Source organism: Abramis brama (assembly GCF_963993115.1).
Source record: "Abramis brama genome assembly, chromosome: 10".
Classification (NCBI taxonomy): domain Eukaryota; kingdom Metazoa; phylum Chordata; class Actinopteri; order Cypriniformes; family Leuciscidae; genus Abramis; species Abramis brama.
The window spans coordinates 6,227,588-6,233,928 of NC_139972.1; positions in this window are offsets into that span (position 1 = coordinate 6,227,588).

Consider the following 6,341-nt stretch of genomic DNA (forward strand, 5'->3'; position numbering starts at 1 on the left):
CTAACTAAAAAGAAGATTTCAGTGTGAAAAGTCTGAGGGTTGCACACCTGACAGGGCCTGTGACATTGTTGCATGTGCCATATTACACAACACTGCCAAAAAAAAAAAAAAAAAACACTTTTCATTAAATGTTTAATAAAAGACAAATATGCTTAGTTCCTTGAGTTTTATTTCAATTGTTCTTTGTAAAGAAAAGCCAGTGGTCAAGTGCCTGCAACAAGAGATATTAGACACATGCCTCATTCAACAAATAAAAAGGAAAAGTTGTCCATACACTGCCCACCTGTAGGCCTATGTCTCATCTGTCTGTGCAGACTCTTCTGTAGGCCTTTCTGTAGATGTGGAATCCTGCAACTTATATTGCAGCCATAAAGCATACAAGTATAAATTAAGTAAAGTTATTTATGCACTTGCAGGTAGGCTAGTTCCTCCATATGACAGTTATCTGAGAGGGTTTATTCACTGTCCAGTGCAATGGAAACAAATGGACATTACAGAGTCTTATACTTTCTTTCTTTTGGAAAGTTAGAAAATGTCCACTTACTGCACATATTTCAGCCACTTTCTTGGGAACAGATACAAGTGTTGGTGTATTATGTAAAATTGCACAAAAGAGGAAAACACAATGTCATTACAATGAACTACACTTGGGAAACATGTGATCAATAACTCATGGCAAAATATTTTTACATTAACATAAGTTTATCAGTTTTCACTTTCACAAGTCAAAGCAATTCATCATTACTCAAGATTTAACAGTTGAAATGACTATAAGGCCTTAATTTAATGCAGCAAAAATTATTTTACAGTGTAGGCTACTAAGATCTTTTCTTTCTTTTTTTCTCAGCCTTTTTCTTGGTTGCTTTTATAAACAGACAACCGTTTATTTAACAGTGCCTTTTATAGAAGAGAAGAGACTATAATTTAACTAAAAATTACCATTATGTAGAATTTTTTGTTCTTCACTTTTATTTGTTCCCATGTTCTAGTGTGGTGACTCTGACATTACAATGAACAAAGTAATTATGCAATTATTAAAATACAAATAAGGCTAATAAGAGATAAAAACATCTAACATGGCCACTTCTAACGGATTTAAATTGTCTGCTACTTTTTGCCAGCCCTCTCTCCTGGCTTTTGCAGACTTTGAGGTGTTCCTTGGCGTTTTGATTAAACATTAAAATTCCGAATAAACTTCGACTATTAGTTCTTGCTCTGCTGAGGAGAAAAACTGTGCCCGCTCTTTGGCCACGCTGAACAGCCAATAGCAGCGTTGCTGATCAATGTTTCTACTATCGATACATATCCCCTTTTAAACCAGCGCATGAACGCGCAGTTATCTCAGATAACTCAATCCAGCGATACTAATCATAAACAACAGGTGTGTTCGAAGAACCCAATTAGCCGGATCATGATTAGCACGATGATATCATCTTGGATGTGTCATTTGATCTCGGATGTAATAAGCAACGTACGAAGAACGAGCCCCAGTTGTGTGCGTATACTAACACATAAAACTAATATCTAACACAAACACACGCATACACACACATTCATACAAGTTGTCATACAAGAGTTTTAAGAGTGAGATGATGAAATCCCAAGTTTCTATATGCACTTATAAGAACCTGAACGAACCATCAAGCATTAATTTAACCCTTCTATCCTTTCGTAGGTTCTGGGATGTTCTGGGATGAGTTTTATGGATTTTGATATGTAAAGTCTCTTGGTGTGTAAAGTTTATGGGGTTTAAGACATTCCAATCTGAGGTCATGGATATTTCCTGCTGAAATCTGTTTTGTTCATCTCTCGTGGGACCTTGGTCTCTGTCATTCTCTTAACCAATCAGTGTTCTGCAACAAATCTAGCATTGACCAGTTATTTCATTAGTGGGGCTCATCCCTTTGAAGTTTGCATCGTGCTGGGGGGGCTCTTTTAAATAGCCAGACTGGTGGTGCCGGGACCCGATGGCAAGATTGATGATGATGATGAGAAGTTCTGAACAAATCTTCCCCCTTCATTCGGCGAGAAGCGGAAAGTTTGAATTAATCTTCTGGAAGAAGATTAATTTGTGTTTGGTTCATCCTCGCAGTCGCCACACCAGGATATGCCAGGTGATGGACTGGAGCAACCAATGGCCGTCTTAATCAGTGAGACAGACACCAGGGTTCTCATTGAGAGCACAGAGGTCCTCAGTAATGTGCCCTCAAACGCAGCTGCTGTAGCAATGTTATTTGGACTGACATAGGTGCTAAACCTCAAGTATCCAAAAGAACTGAAATTCACTTTTGAGTTTTTTCAGAAAGTGTTAATGGAACTTGACACAAGAAAAATGACCCCCAAAATATGTCCCCTCTGCACTCTGCTGCATAGTCAATGACTGACTGACAGCCTCCATTTCAGTGCTTTGATGAACATACACACACAAACACACAGGATGGCAGAAATGCCTTCACCCCAGTCTCCACTACATCGTAATAGTAGTTCAATAGTTGTTTGTTGTTTACTGGATGTGGCAATATCTATGTTTTGTATTTATTTACATTTATTTCTTCTGCCAAAAATGTTAATTCCTGAGAGAAGCAGACCAATTGTTTTTAGGTATTTGTTCTTATTGTTCTTATTTGTTCTTATATGATATATTCACATTTTAATACTGCTATATATGAAATTCAACTTGAAATGAACTCATTACTTGAACTGTCTCAGAAATACATTTGTATTTGTAAAACAATGTTTGTTTTGCCAACAAAAAGTCTAATCTTAAAAACAGTGATTTTCATACAAGATTTAATAAATATTTAAAAGAACGTTTGATCTGACTCATTAAAAAAAAATATATATATATATATATATAGAGAGAGAGAGAGAATTTAAAAATTTTAGATTATGCCAATTGCGAAGCCATTTATATTACTTGTAATGAATAGCCTACATATTTCAGATTGAAGAAAACTCAATTTAGATCAAGTCTGTTAAAAACATTTTTTTTTAAGCCAATTTAAAATATTCATTTACACCAAATTCAGAAAAAAGTTTGCATGAAATGCAGAAAATTAGTTTGAACTGAATGGTTTCTGAACATTAGGTCAATGTAAAATCTTTATTGTGAATGGTTACTTTAATTTTATTAAGTTAATCCAATGTTTCACTTTTTACAGTGTATATGAATATATTTCATGAATCAAAAGTAATTATAGTTCTTATAACATAAATATAATAAATAATTAGCAGCAAAAGATCAACAATTTGGTCTCTAAAGTTTGTTTCACACTATAAACTGCTTTGATTTGGAGTGAGAGATACAGGGGGAATGGCTTTATTGTATCAGATACATGTCACTGCACTGATTGGTCCAGTTTTGGTCTGCGATCTCTAACCCAGAATAAAACCTGCTCCGGAGCAGCTTAGCCGTGTAGCGTAAGTTACCATGATGATGAACACAACTAAAACCAATCCACTTTGCTCAAACTAATCTCGAACTTTACCTGTTAGCAACTGAAACCGGCTTTGTGCAACAGGCCACAGGACGATTTTGTTGCTTTACTAGAGACAAAGAACTGCCTTACACAAAATCTCACAAAATCACACATTGTTAGTGAAATGGTCATTTTATTTGTTGTTATTGTACAGATGTTCGTTATTGTATATACATCTGTTTATGTAATAACAGGCTTTATGTAACTAAAACAAAAGTTAAAAATTTTGTTACCAACTTGCAGGGAATTTTTTCATATATTAACAAATAACTTCTTGTTTTTTTTCTACATTTGTTTCCAAACATTTGCTCACTGTGACACAGAACAATGCTTTCTAATATGAGTCCTTAGATTACTTGATTGGGTGAAGCTCTTCTCACACTGAGTACAGTGATACGGCTTCTCTCCAGTGTGAACTCGCTCGTGTTCTTTCAGAGATCCAGAATGAGAGAAACTCTTGTCACAATATGAGCACTTGTAAGGTCTTTCTCCAGTATGAATTCTTTGGTGCAGTTTCAGATGCTGAGCTCTAGTAAAGCTCTTTCCACAGTCAAAGCACATATAATCTCTCACTTCATTGTGTGTTTTCTGGTGCAGTTTAAAACTGCAGAACCTTGAAAAACTCTTTCCACAGAGAGAACACACATAAGGCCTCTCATCTGAATGAACTTTCAGGTGTGTTTTTAGATTTGATGATGAAATAAATTTTTTACCACACTGATCACAGTTAAATGGTTTTTCTCCAGAGTGACGGAGCAGATGAACACTGAGACCTGATGCTCGAGAAAAACTCTTTCCACACTGAGTGCATGTATACGGTTTCTCTCCAGTGTGAATTCTCATGTGTTTGTTAAGGTCTCCTTTCTGTGTGAAACTCTTTCCACACTGAGTGCAGGTGTGCATCTTTGCGGCTTTTGTTCTTTGAATTGTAAAGTTACGATGTTCCTCCTCCTCTTCATTCAGTTCTTGTCTTTGCTCTTTCACTCTCACCTGGTCTAAAATACACATCAAGTTAGAATCAGTTCAAGTGAACCCTTATTAAATAGCAGAAAGCAACAGAGATCAGATCTTTCACTGTTTGTTCTGTCATTCACTTGTTAATATAATAAAATGTTTGACAACTGCTATATACAAGGTTATGGTCATTCAGATGCATTTCTCCACCATTTCTCATCCATATACTGCTTACTAATTCACGTCTACCAAAGCAGTCAACAATGAAGAATCAAGAATGGACACCAACCTATTTGTTCCTCAGTATCTTCATGTTTTATTCTGGATGGTTCTGGATCTCTCATGTCTTCAATCTCCTCTTTAATAAACTCCATCTTTAACAGTCACACAGATTTCAGCTGCTACTCCTGGAGTTTGTCCTTCTCTTGTAGGATGATGGGAATATTCCCAGTATTTATTGGTGAATTGTTGTGGGAGGGGCTTCACTGCAGGTGTGAACTGTGATCACTGTGTTTTTATCCAATCTGCATTTAAAAAGTACAGAGCCATCATGTTAAACTGCTGCTGAAAAACCTCTTTGTCTCCAAAAGTTCCCTGTTTTCAGCTCATTCATTATGGTGATGTCTGAGATCTTCTGTAAATTGGCACATTAAGCTCATTTTATTGGTGTCAACAGGCTACAGCATCATTACCTTTAACTTCAGTTCTTGTCTTTAACTTTTCCCTCCATCTAGTCTGAAATAAACATATGAGAACATTAGCCTAAGTTGTTAGAATGAGTTCAAGGAGGATAAATGTGAATATTGAAGTGAACCCTGATTTAATCAAGTAAAACAAGTATATCTTTCTAGTAGGGCTGCAACAATGAATTATTAAAAGAATCGATTACGAATTTCATTATCGATTCGTTGTGTCGTGCGACTATTACGCTACTCAATAACTCGCGGAGATTTTAGAGTATAAATAACAAAAACCCGAGTGTGTCTGAGTGTTAGTAAATTGGTACATAGTAATATATAATTACTATATAAGAGGCATGGAAGTTCGATAAATGGACAACAATATAAATAAAACCAACAATTAAATTCTTACCACTGAATTAGCAGACTGTGATTTGAATCAGATATACAGAAGATGAAAACACTTTCTTGTCTGTCCCAAGTACCACTACAAGGGGAATATTTTTTCCACAATTTGCAGCACTGCATTTTTCAGTCTTTACTCTAAATGACTCAGAGAAACTTCACTATATGCTTGGAAAGGATGAGCTGCAAAATACATTACACAACATACCAGGTGCCATTTCAATCCATTGCATTTCATTTTTTTTTTTTTTTTTGTATTATTTTATATTGTATTTTTATTTTATATACATTGTATTTATAATTATGACCGCCGCTAGTGTAGCTAGCGAAAGCGGTCATATAGGGATTGTCAAAGTTTTTTTTGTTTTTTTTTCCCGTCAATCTACTGAATAAACAGTCTACTGACTGAGCGCGCGCTTATCAAATGACGTCACTCACAGAACGACCTCAAAATAATATTTATAAACAAAAATATATTTTCACTCTGTCTTGCACAACAAAATAAATATGATATAAATTAAGTAAAAGAATATAAACATTTAATTGTTTAAAATTAATTGTTTCATAATCGTTTTTTTACCAGCTCAAAAGTAAAACATACACAAATGTTTGCTGGAACAGTTCCCAAGAAAAAACAAATACATTATATTTTTACATGCTTGCAACTTACTACAGCAGTTTTAATGGCATTTTAAACCATCTAAAAATCAAGAAAACAACCAACTCTATTTTTATCAGCTTTTATTATTTTCTAACTACAGAAAATGACTCTTTTACAATAAGGAAGCAATATAGTAAACATGGGAAAATAAGTAAATTACAT